The following is a 24,886-nucleotide window of genomic DNA, read 5'->3' as shown; positions in this document are numbered from 1 at the left end:
GTAGCAGAGAATGGGGTTGTCTGGCCCAACCAGGGGAGTAGCTGGAGCAGCAGGGAGAGCTTAGGTCCTAGCTTCCCACCTCCCTCCAAGCTAGAAGGTTGTGGGAGGAAGAGCGATTCGCTCCAGGCTGAACAAATCCCTGGTGCTAGGGTAAGTGAAATGGAAGCTGCTCCAGGTCAATTAAGACACCTGGGGCCAATTAAGAACTTTCCAGAAGGCAGGGAGAAGGCTAGGTTGCTTGGGACACCTGAAGCCAATCAGGGGCTGGCTGAAACTAGTTAAAAGCCTCCCAGTCAGTCAGGTGGGTGTGCATTTCAGGAGTTGTGGGAGGAAGTTGTGTTGTTGGAGAATTAGTACTACACACCATATCAGGCTCAAGGAAGGAGGCCCTGAGGTAAGGGTGAAGTAGAGCTTGAGGAAATGAGGGTTGATGTGGGGGGTAGCCCAGGAAATTGTACATGTCATGTTTCTAAAAGGTTAGCTACCATAGCTGATGCTATTAGGGTTCCTGGGCTGGAACCTAGAGTAGAGGTTGGGCTTGGGCTCCTCCCCCTTTGCCCCCAATTGATTGCTGAGATTGGGAGACAACATAGACTGTGCAAAGGAGGGTTGCTTCTCCTCACCTCCCTCGCTGGCTTATGATGAAAATGGCTCAGTAGACTGTGACCCTTGTCTCTAGAGAGAGAAGGGTTATGTGGAGGGTCACAGTGAGCCCCTGAGGCTAGCGAAATCCGCTAGGAAACACGGGACCCACGGAGGTAAGGAGAGAGCTTTGTCTCAGTATAGATAAACTGAAAAGAATAAATTCACTATATAGAATGATTATGACATCTGGAAAACTTTCAAAGGGGAGGGGTGGGAATGCTTGTGCTGCTGTAGTAGTGCATCTGTGCTTTGTTCTGAGGCAGAATAAGTCAGACTACTGCTCTGGGTTACTGCCATCTCATCATCCTGCCTGTGCAACTGCCCACAGCATAGGAGCTCTGTTCCCTGTTCCTTTATCACCAACTCTGCTGATGCAATTCCAGAAGCCTCTGATTGGTGATCTAATTGCTTCTACTATCACAGGTAGAGTAGGAAGTAGAATGCTGATCAGAGTGGTGTGGGAAAAGCGGGGGTTAGTCTCAAATGATTTACATGGGAAGGTAGATTATAGGAGAGGGAAAGTGAAATTGAGCTAGGGATGAAGAGAGCCAGGGAGGGGCAGAAAGATCATCTTGAGAGAGAGAGAGAGGAAAAATCAAGGAAGACCGAGAAGGAGGGGAGGAGGAGGAGGAGAATGTGCTCAAGGGAGGCGAGAGGACTGAACAGACAGACCATTGCAAGAGCCACAGAGATCAAAGGTCTGAATTGCCAGACAATATAGGAAAAGTGAAACCAAAGATTAAAAACAGAACAGCCACCATTTGCTTTAGTCATGAAACTGACCTGGTGTGTTGGGAGTGAAGTTCAAATCTGTTCCATGCAGTTATATGGGACTTTGGCCTTTGATATCAGACCCTCAGAAAGATCAGTTCCCAGCTATCTTAATGGGAAACATTATAGAAAGCTGGGGGTATTCAGAGTAATCAGAAAAATTGACTTACAATGCTGAGTCTTGCTGGACATTACAGACAGGAATACAGGTGATGTGGCAAATTAAAACAGTCCATACAGTGCAACAGGAGAAAATACCTCTTTTTCAAGCTAGGATTAGTGCTGCCATCTGTTGCCACAGAGCTCTCTGCCTGTCTCCCAGCCAGCCCTTTCTGGAGTTGGACCCCAACTGGGGCCAGGCTCTTTGTTTGGGAGCAAAAGGGCTACATTTAGCTTTGCTCACATGAGGTCACTGGACATTCTCCAGAGGGGTTATGTTACCATCTATGCAAGGATTGCAGGACCAACTTTGTCTGATTTCCACTCTCATCCATCATCTACTTCAGATCAGAGTGTTAAAAGCTAGGCTCCCTCCTATTTCTAGCCTCAGAGAACCAGGGACAAGCAGAGCAGGGCCTTGTCTGAAATGTCTAAGTTTCTAATGGAAACTTGTCTTCAAAGCATTCCTATTTTACCGTTTCAGACAATTTTACTGTTTTGCAGCTGGATGACAACCTTTTATTTCCTATCACAACCTTGATAATTACCATTTGATGTTACATGTGCTCCCAAGGATGTCTCCAGGATCATGGTAGCAATAATTCTGATTTTAGGGAAGAAAGAAATTGACTTCCCTTCCAAGAAAAAAAATTCTGATCAGCTTGCTGTACAGGGAGAAAGCTGAAGAAAACACACACGCACAAACATACAGTTCCTGGAGTATCTTGGGATTCAGGACAAACAGACACATGGTTCCATGGATGTCAGTCACAGGCCAGGACTGAGGATGAATGCTATCGGGTACAAGGTCTTGTCACAGAAGAAGGTTAACAAAATGACAGTGGCCATAGTGGAAAACAAGTGGTGGCACAGAAACCAATTCTTATTGGAGTCTGTGGGAATTGGGATTACATACCCAGGGAAACTTCAATGATTCAGTTTTCATATGATACCTGTCCAGTATTTCTGGGTATCCCCTCTGCATGTCACCAGTTGGCACAGATCTAGCTTTAACTGTATAATCTCTCATCCAACAACTGGTGAATGCAAAGAATCAGATTTTTTTTAAAAAGGGCTCTCCCCGGGTTATTGTTAAGGCATATTGGCATAGATCTTAGTACAGCAGCATCGAGAAACTAGTATTTAAACTGCCCATGCTTTATATCTCCTGTAGATAAAAATCCAGGTCTGATAACCTGGCCATATTGAAGTTAGAAAGAGATTTTCCACTGACTTTATTGGGGCCAGGATTTCACCCCAGGGGTTCCTGTGACATTATACTCCACATTCTTTATTAAAATATGCTTATGATATGGATATGACATAATTGAGATGTACTCAAGATGGCTCATGTAAGATATCCTTGGAAAGGTTATGATTTACTGAATGTGATTATCCAATCTGTATGCATGCATCATTTCTGTATCTAAAGTTGGGAATATGGACTATGTAACCATTACAACTGGGTGTGTATTGGGAAGACATCCACCAGACAACAGGTCATCAGATTTGATGGTCCATTAGGAAGAAACAACAAGACTGAAGATACTAGTCTCTCTCCCTCCTGAAGGGGCATCCTGAGCCATACCTGTGACACTACTAGGTCAGCAGGTCTTATCTAGGGTGACCAGGTGTCCAGTTTTCAACCGGAACATTTGGTCAAAAAGGGACCCTCGTGGCTCCGGTCCGCATCATTGACCGGGCCGTGAAAGGTCCAGTTGGTGGTGCTGCGGCGCTAAGGCAGGCTAGTCCCTATCTGTCCTGGCACCATGCTGTGCCCCGGAAGTGGCCAGCAGGTCCAGCTCCTAGGCTGGGGGCTCACATGCTCCATGTGCTCCAAAATCCCATTGGCTGGTTCCCGGGGCACAGCATGAGGGTGGTGCCTGCAGGCGAGAACAGCTCATGGAGCGGCTTACCCTCCTCCACACACACACCCACCCTTCTACTGCCAGACCTCCAGGCTGCTTCTGCAGCACGCACTATGCAGCGTTAGGACAGGAGGCAGCCTGCTTTAGCCCTGCTGCACCACTGATTGGGAGCCATCCAAGGCAAGCCCTCACCCCAACCTGAAGCCCTTGCCCCAGCCCTGAGCCCCCCCCAACCCTGACCCCCCCTCCTGCACCCTAGAGCTCACAACCCCAGCCCAGATCCTGTACCTCCCATGCACCCCAACCCCTGCTACAGCCCAGAGCCCCCACCAAATCTGGAGCCTCTTCCTGGACCTCAAAATCCTCATCCCTGGCCTCAGCCCAGAGCCCTCACACCTACCCAACCCCCTGCCCCAGCCCTGAGCTCCCACAAACCCATAGCCCCTCCTGCACCCCAAACCCCTCATTCCTGGTCCCAGCCCAGAGCCCTCATCCCCTGCACTCCCACCCTGTGCCCCAGCCCAGAGACTCCTCCTGCACCCTGAACCCCTCAGCTCCACTCCCCAGCCTGGAGCCCCCCCCCTCCTGCACCCTAAACCCGTCATCCCCAGCCCCACATCAGGCCCAGCCACACCTCCAACCCAGAGCCCGTATCCCTCCACACCCCACCCACTGCCTCAACCCGCAAGCCCCTCCATATTCTGAATCCCTCGGTGCCCAGCCTGGCAGCCCCCTGAATCCCAAACCCCTCATCCCCAGAGCCCCACCCCCCAGCTGGAAACCCTCCCCCTTTCCTGTGCCCCTGCCCCAGCCCGTGAAAGGACGTGAGGGTGGGGGAATGTGTGAGTGGAAGCTCAGGGAAGGGGCGGGCCTCAGGGAAGAAGGGGCTAGGGTATTCAGTTTTGTGCAATTAGAAAGTTGGCCACCCTAGTCTTGTCACGTGATACTAAACATTATCTTGGACTTCTTGTAACTTTCCATTAAAAGGAAAGGGGAATCAAGTTTCAAGTCTTTATTTAAATCTTATTAAGGGTGGGGAGGAAGGCAGATGAGTCTCTCTTCCATTGGCTACCCAGTGCTGAAAGTACCTGAAGGGACAAAGAAACCAACCTAAAGGGAAAGGCGGGGTGAGTCCAGACTGAGACAGGGGTCCAGTTTGTAAGAAAAAACAACTGGAACTCTGAGCTAGAGAAACTCTGCATCCTGCCTAAATTCAACATTTAGGGTGAGAAATTACATTTTGTAACCTGTTTCTTTAGTGAATCAAGTTTAACTTTGCTTGTTGTGTTTTATTTTGCTCTGTAATTCTGCTTTGTTCTGTTTGCTACCACTTTAACTCCTTTAATCTGCCTTTTGTAGTTAATAAAATTGTTTTATTTATTATTAAACTCAGTTTCTGTAATTTCTAATGGGGGAAGGAACAATAAGTTGCACATATCTTCCTCCACATTGAGGGAGGGGGTGAATTTATGAGTTCACATTGTATAGATTCTCTACCATGCAAGACAATATATCTTGGGTCCTGCCTTCAAGGAAGGTGGACACCTGAGGTGCTGGGGAAAGTCCCTTAAACTGAGGCTTCCCAGAGCTAATCTCAGTGTCTGTATTCTTCTGAAGTTGGGTGTGGCCCGGCCTGTGTGTGGGGCTGGAGGAGGTTTAAGAGCCTGGCTCAGCAAGACAGGTAAAAAGGGTGCCCTGGCTGGCAGAATAGGTGGGCTCAGTGGTATCTCAGCACACAGGAGGTATCTTGAAGGGGGGCAACCTGTTACAGTTCCATCTTCAGAACAGTCAATATAGTACATCTTGCAAACAGTAAACTTGCTCAGGGCCAAAAAAAAGGTGTTTGAAAAAGATTAGTGTCATTCTAACACTGAGGGCCAAAGTCACACTTTGAGCATTGTTACATTTTATATGTGGTAGACTGACTTTTACATACTTGAACACTTCTTTTAGTGGCGTCCTGATTGTACATAAATAGAATTGTAATATTTGCACTTTTTTAAAGTGTAGGAGTGACATTGGACTGTAGTCAGCCTTGTGCTGTACTTCTATGGTAGAACGGACAACAAACACACCTTGATTGCATTGGCCTCATAGCACTACAAAAGTAATTTTCCCATCTCTTGATATTCACCCCTTCTGTCAACTGTTGAGAATAGCCACTTCCACCTTAACTGAATTGGGCCTCGTAGCACTGACCCCCAACTTGGTAAGCAACTCCGAACTGTTTCATGTGGTATGTGGTGTACATATATATATATATATATATATAATATATATACTGCTTATGGTATGTTCCACTCCATGCAGCTGATGAAGTGGGTTTTAGCCCGCAAAAACTTATGCCCAAATAAATCTGTTAGTCTCTAAGGTGCCACAAGGACCCTCGTTGTTTTTTGCTGATAAAAACTAACATAGCTACCAGCGTCTGAACTTTTCAAGGAAATAGTCTATTGCTCATTTCAAGAGAAAAATCAACAGTTACATGTTTTCTACTGATCATTTTGAACAATGTAGGAAAATAGTCCTGTGCCAGTGCAACTTTCTGCAATGTCTTTGGAAGACTATATTATTAAGTGTGTGAATGATTTTTGTATCATTGTGGGCCAGGGATTGTATGCACTGCAAGGGTGGGGGAAAAGTTACCACAGCTGCTCCAGGAAGTGAAAACAGTAGGGCATGATCAAGGCAAATTCACATGATTTGAACAGCTTATAAGGGAGTATTGCTAATAAAATAAGAAATGAACAAGATCCCATTGTTTTATTGCTTTTATTCAAAGTAAAAGATAAGACCTACTTTCCTTCTCTGGCAGCCAACCGGACAAGGTGGCAGTCTCCCACAGTGAATACTTTTGAAGGAAAATTAAACACCCCACCCCCCCACAACTGATCAGAATAATATATGTGGAGGAAAGGAAAAGATAAGGAGGGGGGTCACATGAACTCTTCTAAAACAATGGAAGAAAAGTTCTGTTGATTTAGGGCTGGATTATGATACCCTTACTTATAGTGAATCAGTGGGACTACTTGTGGATTAAATATATTGCTTAACACCCGTATTCATGTTATCAGAATCTGTACTTTGGGGAGTACAAAGACATGTCACTGTCCTACCAGGAAAGTGACCATGTGGTCCTATAGGAGATGGAATTAAACTTCACATAGCACTCATGCTTTAAACACAAACATAATTAAGACATCCATTAATTAAATACCTTTTCAAATTTGATTGGAAACTGAGACTCTGCTTCCTCCATCTCGAATCGGTAGTTTGTTTCTTAACTGAGGAACATAAATTGTTCCTTAATTTGTGAATAGGCTAAAGATAGTGCCCCAAACATCTCGAACTTGTATTTGAAGGATACAGAAAATCAGAATGTGATCGTGATTCTGTGATTCTGATGATCTTGAAAGTATGTAATTTAATTATAGAAATAACTCCAACTTGCTTATTTACATTAAAGCTATTGTTTAAATTCACAAAACCTTTGATGCCATGAAGTTAGATGATCACTTCCCAACACTGGTATTTTCAATTACTGTAAAAAACAGTTTCTTTTCTATGAAACTGATTTCATGCCTTTTGGCTATTTCTAATCTATTTTTTCCCCCAACTATCAGATTCAAATTGCAGAAGTCATTGCAGGAGGGCTCCTCTCCAAGGTGATTGTCATTCACCTCTGGACATATGCAGCAGCCTGTCACCCATGAAAAGTGCTCTCAGCATGCAAGAAAAAGAACTAAGGTATTGTACTTAGTAAAATCAAACATGTAGAGTGGCATTTATTGTGTGTATATGATATAATCAAGGATGTGTCTGCAATTTATGTAAGGCCTTATGTTTCCATCATTAGGGTGAAAGAGAGAATAGCAGATCCCTATAATCGATCAGTAGGAAGGTCAGGAGATCTACAGTACAGAATAGAAGGGGCTCCCTAAAGCAATTAGGACTGTCAAGCATTAAAAAAATTAATCGCATGATTAATTGCACTGTTTAAAACAATAATAACTACTATTTATTTAAATATTTTCTACATTTTCAAATGTAGTGATTTCAACTACACACAGAATACAAAGTGTACAGTTCTCACTTTATATTTAGTTTGATTACAAGTATTTGTACTATAGAAAACAAAAGAAATAGTATTTTTTCAATTCACCTAATAAAAGTACTGTAGTGCAGTCTCTTATCATGAAAGTTGAACTTAAAATTGTAGAATTATTTACACTCTGGAATGGTGGCCAAAGCATGAAGGGCATATGAATGTTTAGCATATCTGACATGTAAATACTTTGCAATGCTAGCTACAAAAGTGAATGCCTGTTCTCACTTTCTGGTGGACATTGTAATAAGGAAAGAAGGCAGCATTACTCCTGAAAATGTAAACAAACTTGTCTGTCTTAGCGATTGGCTGAACAAGAAGTAGGACTGAGTGGACTTGTAGGCTCTGAAGTTTTACATTGTTTTGTTTTTGAGTGCAGTTATATAAATGTACATTTTGTAAGTTCCACTTTCACAGCAAAGAGATTACACTACAGTACTTGTATGAAGTGAATTGAAAAATACTATTTATCATTTTAAATATTTGTAATAAATATACATTTTGATTTTAAATACAAAATACAATATACATGAAAATGTAGAGAAACATCCAAAATATTTAATAAATTTCAATTGGTATTCTATTGTTTCAGTGCAATTAAAATTGTGATTAATTGTGATTGATTTTTTTGAGTTAATCACGTAAGTTAACTGTGATTAATTGACAGCCCTAAAGCAATACTATACTTTGGCAACATCCTGATTTCTTAATATGCACACCATAGACAGTGGATCCTCAGTGGTCTGCAGTGTGGGTGCAGTCTGTGAAAATATAGGAGTTAAAGATATATATTTCTAAAAAAACCCTACCAAAATTAGCACATAGGCCCAGAGTCTGAAGATGGGTTACAGCTCTGTTGTGCCAGTTAGATGAGCTGCAAATGTCCAGCAGGGAATTCCCCTGTCAAAAAAAAAAAAAAAACCTCTTTGCTGGTGCATCCATGCCTCCGTCAGTCCCAGTATCACACTTTCAGGAAGGACAGGAAATCAAGGGAGGGAGTATGTATTTGAGCTCTTCACAGCCAGGCAATTCTCCGCTGGTATAAAGTTCATTAAGGACCTTATGCCAGAGGTAGAATTTGGAAGTGCCTGGAAGCAGCTCTAAGCATGGTCAGGGATGGCCCTGAGAATCAGGGAGCAAAAACTGGATCCCGGGTGGTCTCCTCCTCCCCACCCGTATATGATAAGCAGAGCAGAAGAGAACCTGCCCCTTTCTACCAGACTCTGGTCATGTGGGTTCAACTCCCACAAGGCACCAAGCTAAAGTAGCAGGAAAAATAACATTTAGCAGGGCTTTTTGTGACATATACATTGCAACACAGATTCTGGTCAAGGATCAGCAAATCATATGTAAATATGCTGGAAGCATACAAGTATTATTAAAATAAATTCCATCATCTAATTAATGCCCTGTGAGTGTCAAGCACAGTTACATTACAGACAACTTTAAAATCAATTTCTGTTCCTAGAAACAAGCTTGAACTAATTGTGCATTTCTATTATCTGCAACACTTACATACATAAGTAGGATTCTCGACTTTTGAAAATATAGAGGAAAATAAACCCAGGACTGTTCATTAGTGCTTTTCAATTTTATGCTGCTCTGGGCTTTGCAATATAGTATCTTATTGCTCTGACTATTACCTGTTATCTTATACAGTACAGAAGTTTATATAACATATAGACATAAAGCAAATATTTGCAAAATTCACTGTTCCTATCAACACATTTCCCTTTGATGGACAGGGGTATAGTCTGAAGTTTGAGACAGGGTCTGGAATTTGTGTGCCTTGTATTGTATATTTTTCACTTTTATACAGGCTTTTTCATAACTAGGGCCCTACCAAATTCACAGTCCATTCTGGTCAATTTCACAGCCATAGTATTTGAAAAAGAAGTCAGTTTCATATTTTCAGATGTTTACATCTGAAATTTCATGACGTTACATAAGAACATAAGAACGGCCATACTGGGTCAGACCAAAGGTCCATCTAGCCCAGTATCCTGTCTTCTGACAGTGGGCCAATGCCAGGTGCTTTAGAGGGAATGAACAGAACAGGTAATCACCAAGTGATTCATCCCCTGTTGCCCATTCCCAGCTTCTGGCGAACAGAGGCTAGGGACACCATCCACGTCCATCCTGGCTAATAGCCAATAACCTATCCTCCATGAATGTATCTAGTTCTTTTTGAACCCTGTTATAGTTTTGGCCTTCACAACATCCTCTGGCAGAGAGTTCCACAGGTTGACGTGTTGTATAGAGAAATACTTCCTTTGTTTGTTTTAAACCTGCACCTATTAATTTCATTTGATGACCTCTAGTTCTTGTGTTACAATGATGTGTTGTAACTATGGGGGTCCTGACCCAAAAGGGGGTTGTGGGGGGGCTGCAAATCTGTTGTAGGGCAGTTGCAGGATTGCCATCCTCACTTCTATGCTCCCAGAGCTGGGCTCTGAAGGCAGCAGCCATGGAGCTTCCTGCAGCTGGAGGAAGTTCCTGAAGCGGGAGGTGGGTCTGACCAACCCTGTGCTGCTGGGAGTGCTCCAGCTGAGGGCTCCAGGCTTCTAGTTCCAGCTGGGCTGGGGAAGGACAGGATTTGTTCTTCCCCTGCATGGCTGTTCTCGGGGAGATCAGGCTCACTGCTTCCGGTTGCAGGAAGCTTCAGGGTTGCCCCTCCATCTCCCACCCCCAACCCCAATAGCTAGATTTCACAGGAGAAGGCTTATTTCGTGGTCTGTGATACGTCCATGAATTTGGTAGGGTCCTATTCATAACTCAGGGCTAGACTCCGACTATGGTCATGCGGTAAGAGGAAGGAATAAGGAGCCTCCACCCCACCATTGCAAGACCAACATAAAGGTTGATTATAATCATAGCTGCTGTGCTCAGGGAAGTGCAGAGGTTGCTACTGAGTTGCTCTCACTTACTAGATATGGGTATTTACACTGAAATCAAATTTGCTCCTTTAAATATTGTAGCACTGTAATTTTTGCAGCTCTTGAGGGTAAGTAATAGATGAACTAAACCCTTGGATTGCCTTGGCCCTGCCTCCCTGGCCACTTTTAGGATTGATCTGGCTCAGCCGCATGGCCAGGGGGAGAGATCAAAAAAAAAAAATGTGCCATCCGCTGCAGCGCTTTTACTCACCTGGCAGTGGACCCTCACTTGCTCTGGGTGTCTTTGGTGGCACTGAAGGTCCTGCTGCTGAGGTGCCGCTGAAGACCCAGAGCAAGTGAAGGTCCCACCGCCGGATGAGTAAAAGCGCCCCAGCAGGTGGCACCTTTTTTTTTTTTTTTGATTGCTCCCCCTGTTCCCTCAACAGGGGAAAATTTAAAAGGCGCCAAGACATTGACAAGGCACCACTTGTGCTGAGTGGGGGGAGCGGCCCCTGCCCCTGAAGACCATGTCTAAGATTTCCATAGGGGTCCACACCACCATTTCAAAAAAATTTTAAGGGTTCGCAAATGAAAAAGGTTGAGGATCATACCCAAAGTCCTGTTTTTAGGCACCACTGCAATCCACAAAACCCCCACTTGGTTGCCACTTATCTTTGTAAGTGCTTAAACTCACCTAGTGCCTATGTTTTTGCAGTAGTTCCCTATAAGACTATGTTTCTGCCTCTCAGGATGTGCGCTGCAGCCCCACTCTAGATGCCCAGATGCCTGTCTCCTGCCTAAGCTTCAGAGCAATCCATGAATTGGGGACAGATAGGTGCTCTTCCACCTAACTTGCATGTGGGACCCGAGTCAGCAAGGATACTCGGAGGCTGCCTAACTCCACAAAACAGCTGGGGCATAGGGAGGAGCTCCCTAACAACCTTTATCCTAGTGCAGTGGTTTTCAAACTGGGATACATGTGTACTCCTAGGAGTACACAAGTTCTTGTCAGGCGGTATGTGAGAAAAATCCTCAAATGGTAGACAATGCATTTTATTTATTAAGACTTGGCAATTTACTGATAGGTATATTATGACCGTATCTCAGATCGGGGTACATGGTAGATGACATTATTTGGAAAGGAGTACACAGCCTAAAAAGTTTGAAAACCACTGCCCTAGTAGCTAGGATACTCCCCCAGGATGTGAAAGACCCGCAGAACCAGTTCCACCTCTGCCAGATAAGGAGAAGGGATTTGAACAGGGATCTGACACCTCTCAGTTAAATGTAACCACTGAGCTAGGGGGTATTCTGATGCGGGTCTCCCTCAATCTCTCCCACTGAAGTTGTTCCACTTTAATTAAATATTATTTGGGTCAGAGAAAGAGTGAATCTCACTCTATAGCCCAGTGCTGAGGGCTCTCACCTGAAAGGTGGCAGATCTCTGTTCAAATACCTAATTCTTATGAGGCAAAGGTTAGAGTTAAACCAGCAGTCTCCCACAGCTCAAATGGGACTTAGGTGCTTTTGAAAATTGTACCATATATAGAAAAATGTTCATTATATTTTTTAAAAAATCAGTTAAAATACTTCTCAGCTGATGTGATTATTCCACAGCAAGGCTGAGAATCCATACATAAAGTAGTAAGCTGGTGCATGACAAATAGAAACTGAAGCAGATAGAAACAAATTGATTAGTCTAGTTTCACTTTCTAAACTGAGTGAAATAAAAGCAAACAGACACAACCAAAAAAAAAAAAAACCCTGCCAGCATGAATTAATTCTTTTTAAGTAATAATCTAAGGTGATATTATAAGGACTGTATATTAATTTGTATTTTGACATGTCTTTAAGTCTAGATGTGTAAACCAGTCATATATCTGGATAAATCTAATTTATGCACACAAGCCTCAATTCAGCAAGCTACTTAACATGTGCTTAACTTTAAGTATGTGCGTAGCTTCACTGATGTCATGGTACACAGACAGTACTGTAACAGCTGCTATTATTAGTTAAACTTTTCTTTGTATTTATGTACAGCAGTCCTTACCAATCACGGCAGAGCTATACAGGTAACATTCACAATCCACTAGGTTTGCATAGGCCAATTCTATTATAGTTTTGACTTTTTGATGTTGTTTCCTCCAGTTTAATGCTCATGTGGCTGTAATTGCTGAGTGTCATAATGAGCAGACTAGCACAAAAATGGGACCTCACTATCTCCAATCATTGTCAATGTTGATTGTTATATAATTGCTTTCATTAAATTAATGTTCATTAAAATAATTAACAAGATACAACATCAACGTGTAGATTATTGCAAAGAACCTAAAACTGGAAAGAAAGCAACAATGTGATAAATTGGTTCTAACTAGCTTCTTAATCCTTAGATCAAACTGAGAGTCAAATGGATGCTTAAAGAGTCTATCCTCTTTAGACATAAAGCTTGGTGGGGGAGGGTTGATACATTTGTTAAGATCTAAATTCACCTTTTGGAATTCATCATTTTATAGATTTCCTGTTTTGTCTGAGGATCTTTGTGCATGATCACCTCTGCTCAGATACCTCAACAGTGGATAGACAGACAGAATAGCAATGGAAATCTCTTCCTACACCTCAGATGCAGCTATCCCTGTGGATGGGCTGTGGGAGGGAAATACTTAAACACAGGCTCACTGTACTGCCCATAGCTGATTGCATATTTGGGGTTTTATTTAAGCAGATATTGTTGGTTCATATCGATTTGTGTTGCAAAACCACAGTCACTTTAATAATGTGGTGGTTCAATGCATTATCCCAAAATTCACGTAACAAAATGGCTAAACATGACATGATTTTTTGTGCTTGATCCCCCATCCACTCATATTTACTGTCAGCAAGAGCTAAGGCTCAAAAGAAATAACTAGGGAAGGCATGCCAGTATGTATGTTTGGGGATTGGTCCTGCTTTGAGCAGGGGGTTGGACTAGATGACCTCCTGAGGTCCCTTCCAACCCTGATATTCTATGATCAAAGAAATGTCTACACAACTATTTTTAGCATGGGAGTGCAAGCAACACTAGCGCTAGTCTGTCAACCCGGGCTAGGAGGCTTGCTTCCAGATGCAGTTTAGATATCTCCTAAGGGGTTGGGCATACTGCTGATCCCTAGCTCTTACCTGGCTTTCCTTGGATCACTTGTAGGGGCCTCATGGAGCTTAACTTTAGGTACCCAGGTCTGAAAATATTGGCCTTTATTTTCTGGGAGCTAGCTTTAATATGTTTGGTTTTTAAGCTGTAAAGGAATGTTTACAGCATGTAAATTAGACATATCCATGGGGGCAGCATGTAAATTAAACATATCCATGGGAGTTCAGTATGCATGAGGATTTGTTTTTAAATTTCATTTCAGGAGATAAGTGTTTAATTTATTCTGTTCATCATTTTGAACCTCTGTGGATAAAATTGCCACCTTTAAAAGATACCAACCCCCCCCACCCCCCTCTTTCTACCCTCATCTTCCACAACTTGAATACAGCCAAAGATTTGTGATATTTATGAGCTAAAACAATTCTAGATTCAAGTAGTGTACAAGCAGCACAGAGAGCCCCTGATCCAGATTGGGATCCCGTGGTGCTAGATGCTGTACAAATGTGAAGGTAAACATGGTCTCTGTCTCACTTTTAAAATAATGCCAGTACCTGGAATGTAAAAGCTGTAGTTGTCATTTGAGTATTGCATGTTTTATTTAGCAGTTTAGTGAAGAAAAATATGGGCTCTTCATTAAAGCTGATAGCTTTTGCTGCATTTGTATAAATAACAGGACCATAAGTCCTTTGAGACAGAGACCATGTTTACCTTCACATTTGTACAGCATCCAGCACCGCAGAATCCCAGTCTGGGTTAGTTTTAATAAGCGCAGTTGTATGTAATTATAGGGCCAGAACTTCAGCTGATTTAAATCTGCATAGTTTCCTAGAAATCAATAAAGCTATGCTGATCTACCCCAGCTGAGGATCTGGCCCATATATCAGTATATCCCAGAGTATTGTGATGAAACTAGGATACTCTAAGCATCCAGTATGTGTATTTTTGGTAATCATAGATGCCGATATATTTTTCAGACACTTGTATTTGTGCAAAAATAATCCTGGAGTGGGAACACACAAAAGTGTATGGTGGCCAGAATATTTCAAAAGGAGAAAACCAGTGTGTTGATAAGAGATGGCTGCAGCTTTGATTGCTTTTCTACTGAAGTTAGAGATGTTTTATTTTTTAACCAGATGCCATTCTGCCATATGTAACACCTGTTCCAAAGGCAAGCTAAAGTGGCTGTTTACATCAAATGTCAAAATGAATGACTTCCCCAGTGATGTGAATCACTTTCAAATATTTAACATAGTTCCTTTTAGCAGTTTGGAACATCTGTGTTTGCTGCTTTGAACTACTGGAAGTCGTGTGGATAGGAAAACTAATCAGCCTCAGGTAAATCTTGACTTAGCCTTGTATACCATTCACTTGCAAAAAAAAGTCCAGACATGTTCTTTCTTTACCACCATCTATATTGTTTTTAATTTATTGTCCTTTGACAATTTTTTAAAAAAAAGTTAATAAGTGACACACTCCACCTCTGTTATAGCAAAGTAGATATTTTTATTAGCCAGACTTGTAATAATAGGGCCTTACTAGATTGCATATAAAATTAAGCTCCCTTGATTAGCACTTATACTTCTTTCAGTTATTCCATGGGCTTGAATCTCATCTGGTGATCAGACTGGCTCTGCTCATTGGTGGTCTTTTCTGCTCTTTTGCCGCTCCCTAGTTCAGTTCTGCTCCCTTGATTTACTTGATTGGGTTTTGCCTTCTAAACTTCTGTAACTTAGAACTGCTGCTCCTGACTGAAATCAGAGCAATAATTTCAGAGACTAGTGGAGAAAAGAAATCCTCATTTTGAAGAGTATTGCAGTGGCTAGAGCTGCAGTACATATAAGAGGAAAGTTACATGGACTGTTAAAGGCAGCAAGATAAGACATCAAGTTACTTAGGAGAAGATGTAGAACATAATCTTGAATAAGGGTGGATGATGTTCTGTTATAGACCTCAATGCAGTATTGTTTGTATGTTGAGAGGCAGAGAAAAAAACTATAAGGGCCATTATTGCACTTGTTGTGAACTTAGTGGTCTGTGACTACAATAAACTAGCAACAGTGGGCACTGAAGAAGAGCAGAAGCAAGTGAGCTGCATAAGAATAGAGAAGGAATTGTGGTCAGGATTTTGGGGTGGGGGAAAGAAGGGCTTCCTATCTTTGGTGGAAATCAGTTTACCACTCTCGAATAATGATCAGCTCGGGTCATCTTTACTTGGATCCAAACTGATAGCTTCTAGCTGTTTGCAGTCACCTGAAAACTATTCAGTCTATAACCCTGTGTTGTTTTTTTTTCTTTCCAATCAGTTAAGTGATTGCTTATTGACATTAGCTTTTCATCCAGAAGTTCTAATGTTGATGTGTATTAACACCACATATTGACCTCGTGCATTGTCCTTGGAATTGAATTTCTTGAATCTTGCTGATTTCAGATCAATTCTGCAACTTGTCAAGGTTATTTTGAATTCTAATCCTGTCCTCCAAAGTGCTAATAACCTCTCCCAATGTGGTGTTACCTGCTAATTTTATAACCGTGCTCTCCATTTCATTATCCAAGCCATTAATGAAAATAGTGAAGAGTGCCAGACTCAGGAGAGATCCCCTGTCGGACCCTTCTAGATACATCCTTCCAGTTTGACAGCAAACCATTGATAATTCTTTCAGTATATTTTTCAACCAGTTGTGCACGTACTTAATAGTAATATCATCTAAACCACATTTCCTTAGTTCCCTTATGAGAATGTCATGTGGGACTGTGTCAAAAGATTTACTAACATCAAGATAAATCACATCTACTGCTTTCCCCACATTGATTAGGCCAGTAACCCTGTCAAAGAAGGAAATTAGATTGATTTGTTCTTGATAAATCTATGTTGGCTATTACTCAGCACCCTATTACCCTCTAGATGCGTACAAATTGATTTAATTTTCCCATATCTTTCCAGGTCTCAAAGTTAGGCTGACTGTTCTATAATCTTCTGGGTCCTCTTTAGTCCCCTTTTTAAAGAGAGGTGTATGTGTGCCCTTTCCCAATCCTTTGTGACCTCACCCATCCTCCGTTAGTTCTTGAAGATAATCACTATTGGTTCTGAGATTGCATCAGCTAGTTCCTTAAGTATCCTAGGGTGAATTTTGTCAGGCCCTGCCAACTTGAATAAATACAACTTATCTAAATATTCTTTCACCTGTTCTTTATCTATTCTGGCTAGTGCCCTTCCTCCCTGTTGTTAATATTAATTGTGTTAAGCATCTGGTTGCAATTAACTTTTTCAGTAAAGACTGAAGCAAAAGACGCATTAAACACCACAGCCTTCTTGCAGTTGTCTGTTGTTAACTCTCCTTCTCCACTAAGTAGTGGACCTACACTTTCCTTCATCTTTCTCTTGCTGCTAATGTATTTACAGAGCCTCTTATTTTAACCTTTTATGTCCCTTTCTAGCTATAACTCTTTTGTACTTTAGAATTCCTGATTTTGTGCCTACATGCTTGTGCTATTGTTTTGTACTCATCCTAGGGAATTTTCCCACTTTTTGTAGTATTTCTTTTTGATTTTCAGGTCATTAAAAAGTTCCTGATGCAGCTATACTGGTCTCTTACTATTCTTCCTACCTTTCCTTTGCATACTACTGTTGTGTTTTTGTTTTGTTTTGTTTTAAAAAAAAAGACCTAAAGTCTTCTGTCATTTTGACACTGAACTCCCATTTGAGACAAAGAGAATATGGGGGTAGATAAGAATATAATCCAACGTAGTTAAACTCTCTGTAATCACTCAAGAAATTAGAAAGAGAGCAAGACTGTTAACATCTATTAGAGAGCTTGTGATATTTCCCTGAAAATACTGAGAACTAATTTGAGCAATTGTAATCTGCACTATTTAAGGGGCACATGAGAGAGCTACTCCCCGAGACTCCAAGAGGAAGTAGTCTAAATCTTCTTGTAATCAGTAGAAGATTGCTACGTATCTCCCCCCTGCCACCCCATGCTAGTCCAGCTGTGCAAGCTGACCTACTGGGGAGGCAGAACCAAAGCTATGTTAACTCCCCACTTTTCCATGTCCACCTGCTTAGGGAATAAGGGAGGGAGAAGACAGTGAGCAGCACCTTCTTACCCCATGTACCCAACTCAAGGTTTAGGTAGGCTATGTAAGGGGAGGAGGAGAAGAGCAGGTTACGCCTCTTAAAGCCACAGCATGGCCATATAACCAGGCCTAAAGGAAATACTGTGTTCAGATGTTGCAGTCCTTTCTCTGGCCATATTCAGTCAAAACTTCTACCAATTGATTTAAATAGCAGATGTCCTGGTTAAGGGCTGCAGGATTTGCCTTTTTCAGTCTGAACAAGCTGCATTCATGCAGGATCTGCCAAGGAGTGAGGAAAAAGTGGAATGGAGCCTGATATAAATTATTTCTGTTGTAACATATGCAAACAGTGCAAGGACAAAAATGGAGGTGTGGTTAAGACTGGCTGTAAGAATTTGACCAAAATAATAATAATAATCTTTAAAAATCAGCTATTTTGGAAAGAAGTTATCTGTCCAAATGATCAAGTTAAATGAGAGATGATTTGGGGCTAACTTAGTCCCCACCCTCCAAAAACCTCCTAATATATGGAGAAAAGTCTACCTGCAGTACATCTGACTACCTCCTCCATCTCCCTTACCTGAAATAGTTCACCATGTCTTATCTTGCCTGTGTGTGTTTTGTCCAACGGTGTCTGCACGGGGAGCAGTGTGGAACTGTGTTGTCCCCCGAGGAGATCAGGGAGAAATTCTGCCTTAGGCAAACAAAATCCCTCCCTGTGTGATCTGGTGCTGAGGGGGAATGTGCAGACTCAATCATGTGTAGGCCTCACCCAATCGAGCCGTGGACCCACCTCTGCCCTAATGCCTTTGGGGCACTGTGTGTCCTGGGGACTCATGGAAGGAGCAGCCCCTGCACTCCACTAAGTGGAATGGCTACAATTGTGGCTGGCCTGTAACATAAGCAATGCAAGAGGCAGTGACATTTTCTGTATAATCCCCACATCGAATCATAAAATGTGGCCCTCACACTGCAATCTCTTTGGAAGGCAACCTGTCTTGCTGAGTTGGCAAAGTGCTATATAAATGTACAGTGCAAAATAAATTATTTTTAATAATAATGTTGGAGCTCACTTAATTAAGAGTCATCAGCTAAGGTTCCATTTGGCAGATAGTTTGTTTCATAGTTGCTTTTTAAACCCATAATTCCCAGATTGTTACAGGAATATTAGAATGTTTCTACCTGTAGAAAGAAGTTCTGTTGAGTTTCTCATTTAATTTATTTGAGACTAATATGACAGATTCACCAGCATCTGCTTACTTGATGAAATGTTACTGAATTTTAAACCAAAACACCATTATTGAACATGTGAAAAGGCAAAGGAGGATCTATTCAGATATTTAAATAAATAGTAACAGTAAATAGCACTACACCTTTTATAGCTCTTTTCTTCTGGGGATTATACATGCTGTATGTGGGTTGAACAGGTAATAGACTTCTATTGCCATGGAAACATTCAGCTTTTGGACTGACTCTAATGCAGCACACATGAAGCTTAAAAAAATCATCCTCTATGGGGACTAAAATGAAAGCCTCTGGATGTTCCCAATGTGCTGCTTTGTAAGTTTCAGAGAAAACTGAAGTGAGCTGTAGCTCACGAAAGCTTATGCTCTAATAAATTTGTTAGTCGCTAAGGTGCCACAAGTACTCCTTTTCTTTTTTAGAGAAAACTGAGACATTCCCCAAAGGACCTGTCAAGGTTCCTTCCCCACTCTGAACTCTAGGGTACAGATGTGGGGACCTGCATGAAAGACCCCCTAAGCTTATTCTTACCAGCTTAGGTTAAAAACTTCCTCAAGGTACAAACTTTGCCTTGTCCTTGAACCGTATGATCCACCACAAATCGTCTTACACAAAGACCAGGGAAAGAGCCCACTTGGAGACGTCTTCCCCCAAAATATCCCCCCAAACCCTACACTCTCTTTCCTGGGGAAGGCTTGATAAGAATCCTCACCAATTTGTACAGGTGAACACAGACCCAAACCCTTGGAACTTAAGAACAATGAAAAATCAATCAGGTTCTTAAAAGAAGAATTTTAATTAAAGAAAAGGTAAAAGAATCGCCTCTGTAAAATCAGGATGGTAAATACCTTACAGGGTAATCAGATTCAAAACATAGAGCATCCTTCTAGGCAAAACCTTAAGTTACAAAAAGAGGAGTATACATTCCATCCAGCACACCTTATTTTACCAGCTATTACACAAAAGGAAATCTAACGCATTTCTAGCTAAATTACTTACTAACTAATAGTTGTAAGGCTGCATTCCTGCTCTGTTCCCAGCAAAAGCATCACAAAGACAGATGAACCCTTTGTTCCCACCCCTCCTCCAGATTTGAAAGTATCTTGTCCTCTCATTGGTCATTTGGGTCAGGTGCCAGCTAGGTTACCTTATCTTCTTAACCCTTTACAGGTGAAAGGGTTTTGCCTCTGGCCAGGAGGGATTTTATAGCACTGTATACAGAAAGTTGGTTACCCTTCCCTTTATATTTATGACAGGACCCTTCATTATATTTTCACTTTGCTTCAACAGAGCCTTTCTCTGAGCTCTTTGTGTAGTACAGCATATCATGAGGAGAGAATATTAATAATGTTTAGTCTATACATTTATGACAAGATTTTCAATAACTCCCAGCACTAGCCTAACCCTCTTCTCACTGACTGCAGAGTTAGGTCAATGCTGAGTGCTTTTTGAAATCACACTCCTAAATTCTAGTGGAATTAGCAGCACTAGTACTTAAGTGACTGTTTGTAGTTCAAGATACAGTAGCAAAATAAAAGCATATCAACAACATAGGTTTCTATCCAATTTCAGTTAGGTTGCAAATAGTTTGGATTGACAGCCTTAGAAGCTGAAATCCTTTATTTAGCTGCAGAAAAGGCTAATATATTATAAGGCTGGAAGGACCCCATATGATCATCTGGCCTAGCCTCATGTGTAACATGGGCCATAGACTTCCCTGAATTAATTCTTGTTTTAACACATCTTAGCTTGATTTTAAAATGCCCAGTGGTGGAAAAACCACCTGCAAATGTATTTTTGTCTGACCAACAGGGACCACCTCTAGGTTGACAGCTCTATGTGATGTCAGTCATTGCCATCTTCAGTAAGACTCCACATTATTGATGCCAGCTTTTGTTTTCTTATATATCTATAAAAAAGATATTGCCACTGAAATAAGGATAATGCAACTGCTGCTGCAATACTGAAGCATTTTACACCCTGTGCAATGTAGTTGAGTTGACCTATAGACACAGCTAGGTTGACAGAAGAATTATTCCATTGACCTACCTACTGCCTCTCGGAGAGATGGATTACCTACACAGACAGACAATCCCTTCCATTGATATAGGGAGCATCTCTGCTACAGCTCAACACAATAGCTGCACCACTGTAGTGTAGATGTGGCCTGAGACAAATATCCATTCCCTACAAAGCCAGAAAGCAACAAGGTAAAAGTACCTAAATAATACGTTAGTGATGTCCAATCACCTTTTAGTGTTTCTGTGATAATTATATAATCCGCTTTCTGCTTGCTTTTGGAAAGCAGAATCTTTGGAATCTGTGTTTCATGCTATTGACTTCAGTGGAGTTGTTCTTGATCTAAACCAGGATAAGTGAGAGGAAAAACAAACCAGACTTGTGTGAGTTTAGAGTCCCAAGCATACCCTGCTCCCGTGGTATGTCACACTATTTGAGGGTGATCATAGATACCAGTTATCCACAGTCTACTTCATCTTCCAGCATGATGACCTAGTTTTTGTGTGACTTGTTTTTAAATTCCAGATAACAGTGAAAGGAATATTTATAATAAGAATCAGCAGAAAGTAAAAGTGAGCAGCTGGAGAGTCTGTTCTTAACATCATTCATCCCTTTACTGGCTGAAAAGAATTAAAGCCAAAAGTTTAGTTGCAGTGATAACATGTAAATGATGTAATTATCAGATAACCTGATACCATTAGCATGAATTATTTTGAGCTGTGGAAATAATGCCTTGTGATTAGGCCAACTAACTGCGGTACACAATTCATGTTGTTAAACATTATATATCAACTTTGTAAGAAAAATCTTTTTGACGCTGATCTATATCCCTCCTTTATACTCAAACATAATTATCATCCCCGAAATCTGTATTTGGAAATGCAGCTGAGTTTAAATTGCTTGGAGGAAGAATAATTGAAGTTACTAAAGCAGATTTAAGGATCTGTTTTATGTTTTATGCTTTAAAACATTGAAAAATAAAACAAAGTCTAATTTTTGTATCTAGCACTTTTCAGTAATGACAATGAACTAGAATAATGAATGGGCAGCTGTGCCAACACAAGCTTACTTAACACCTTTTGAAAGGGGACACTGCATTAGAACACTTCTGAATGCTTGAAATTGCAAAGTAATGATTGTGTTATTGTGATGAACATCTAATTAGACCGAATGGTGCTTAACCCTGGAACTCTGCACGGCCCATTGCAGTCCCACAGTATAGCCACAATGTAATGACATGTTCTTTCCAGAGCATAAGAACGGATTATTGTGATGGGGCAGGTGTACCCATATTTTGTGATTTTCTTTTACTTTATTGAGAGGTTGGTGTGGAGTACAGAAGAATGTGCTTTCAGTGAAGGCCTATGTGGTCTCTTTGTGCCAAAGAGCAGGAGTATCTGATATATTTTGTTTAAATCTTTTAAGGGTTCCTGAAGATAAATGGGCTCCTAGGCTCCTTTACACCCTTTTTTTGGGGGGGGGCAGTGTTAGTCTTGTATTTTCATATTTGAGTAAAAGGTAGATTAGTAGTAAAGTACCAAAGCCACCCTTTAAGATATTGGTTACATAAATGTAAATTGTCCTTATTGTTGCTGATTAAATAATATAAGTAACATAATATGTCTAACACCTACAAGAGTAACCCTGAAACATCACAATTATTTAAGAAAATAGACTGAGATGAATAATTATAATAGTGTAGATATCATTTGGTTTTAGAATCACAAAATAAACTGGATTCATTTAGAGATGTGCCTTAAGATGAGTCTGAAATATTTAATTAGGTTTTAAACCAAGTCAGTTCTAAGATTTGGATTTACCTAAATGACACCCTTCTGAGCAGTTCCCATGAGACTTCACTCTCAAAGGGTAAAAATCTCACATGACATCTCTTAAATGATGGAAGGTTTGTGAGATTGTTCTTGGATACCTTTGCTATGTTTGCATTGGAACTGGAAAATAGGATCCTTCTGTTTTTGGATCTGACCTTCTAAAACCAGGGGGACAGGTTTATATCAACCCCTCCACCATCCCAAAATTAAAAATCTCAGAATCAAAGTTTATTTTTCTAATGATGTTTAAATGCGTTATGCATATGCAACTGTGATATTTATAAATCACAATTAAAAAATTATATCATGTGATTATGACCATGGAGATGTGACAGTGTAGTGGGGAGTTTTAAGAAAACAGTTACATATAGGAAAAAAACAACCCTCTACATTTGTTTAAAAGCATATTGTGTAAAATTGATCCCTAATATTATTGACCAGGTGAGTAAATCTTAAGAATGCAACAATTTTTAATGACAAAATGACTAGAAGATGTTTAAATTGCTGGAAACTGTGTGCCAAGTAGTTGTACAGTGCTTAATATCGGCATGATCTTGAGTGCATCATAAAACTTCCTTAAGTGTCAGTTAGTCCTTGTTTTCTCCCTGCAGATACCACAAGGTGATCTGTTGTGATGACGCAGTGGGATTCAAGACTGATTAGAAGCTGACACCTTACTGGACAGCCCAAATAACTTGCTGTTGTCTTATTGACACCTACATGTGTTTTTGAGCTTCCAATCCCCCCTGCTAGTCTTGGGTCCTGCCAATCTGTCCGCTCTAATTATGCATCCTTCTGCATTATATAACTGGGACTGGTGAGAGATTGAATATAATATTGCAGTATTGAAAAGATAATGTGGCTTAAGTTAGGATTGCCCAGTTATCAAGATTGATTCTGGCATTCTCCACACCCAACAGACAAGCTTGGAAATTATTTTGTGCTTGTAAAATTTTGTGATTTGCTTATTTCCTATCTGTGACAAACAAAATAAATAAGAAGCAGTCTTTGTTGTAGGGCATGCTGTATCAAAAGGAAATATGAGATATTACATCAGGATTACCAGCAACTGTTTCCAAACTGCTTAATTGCGGGGGGTGGGGTGTTGCGGGGCAGGGGAGGCCCAGTTCGTGACTTTCTGAATGATAGGAACTGGTGTTTAACAATCCTAAACCTGGGATATTTGTGTCTTTAAGCAATCAATGCTTTATAGTATAGTAGGAGAAGGTCAGATGCCTTGTTTAGCTGAACATTCTCTCCCAGCACATACTAATCAAGTTGCCCACCTGCTTTTGAGATATAAAACAATGCCTTATGGAAAAGGTGTATTTCAGTAATTAAGACAAGTAACTTATCAACAAAAAATCCCCAGGCCAGAACATAGCTAGACTTTCTGAAGGCCAAACTTCTGAAAGAATTTAAAGGATGTCAGAGTCTATTAGTCTTAGGAGATTTGTTCCTCTGGGAAATTTTGCAGTTAACCCAAAATCATCATCACACCTTTGTGTACACTCTAGCTGTAATTGCATATCAATCTAGCTGATCTTCATATGAATCCTGTGTAGACTTCAGTGGTAACTTCAAACTTCTGTGTAATGTATTTTGCTCTTTTTGTCAACCATTAGAACTCTATAAAAGAACATTCTTTTAGCACTCTGGTTTGATAGTGAGAGAAATACAATACTTCAGTCATACTGCAGATTTCTGCCCTAGAGGTTGTATAGTTTGTCACAACATGTAAAACTAATATAACTTCAGCTATTTCACAGTAGAGCCAACAAGGGAGTTTAAATGATAACTTGCATTATATCCCTCTGCCTATTTTTTGCCATGAAAAATATTTACCTAAAGCATGAAAAATAAACTTCAAAGATCTGGATCTGTTGGAGGGAAAAATTGAAAATATTTTAAGTTTCCCCATCCCTCCTCCAACTCGCCCCTTTTGTTGAGCCATTTCTTAATAAGAAACAATCCTGGACTCTCCTTCTCACCCATCAGTATAATTTCTTTTTCAAACTGATTATGATCCTAAAAAGAACTGCTCTGGTGCAGTTCCCCCCCCCCTTTACCACTGATGGTAGCTGACCAGTTGATTGTAGAGCCTCTACTTAATCCAGCTGTCTCCTGGCCCACTTCCTGGTCCACTCAGGTGTCCCAGATTTGTAGTA

General features: G+C 41.0%; 1 long non-coding RNA gene across 1 annotated transcript; it reads left to right on the top strand.

Annotated features, from left to right (window-relative positions):
• The first annotated feature begins 336 nt into the window (after window positions 1–336).
• LOC122456008 lies at window positions 337–23,733 on the top strand. Its single transcript, XR_006274605.1, has 3 exons — window positions 337–394; window positions 7,067–7,190; window positions 23,330–23,733. It is a non-coding gene; the product is annotated as an uncharacterized LOC122456008 (long non-coding RNA).
• Window positions 23,734–24,886: the final 1,153 nt, after the last annotated feature.

The sequence above is a fragment of the Dermochelys coriacea genome, chromosome 10, assembly GCF_009764565.3.
Source record: "Dermochelys coriacea isolate rDerCor1 chromosome 10, rDerCor1.pri.v4, whole genome shotgun sequence".
Taxonomy (NCBI): domain Eukaryota; kingdom Metazoa; phylum Chordata; order Testudines; family Dermochelyidae; genus Dermochelys; species Dermochelys coriacea.
This window is presented reverse-complemented; position numbering and strand designations above follow the sequence as displayed.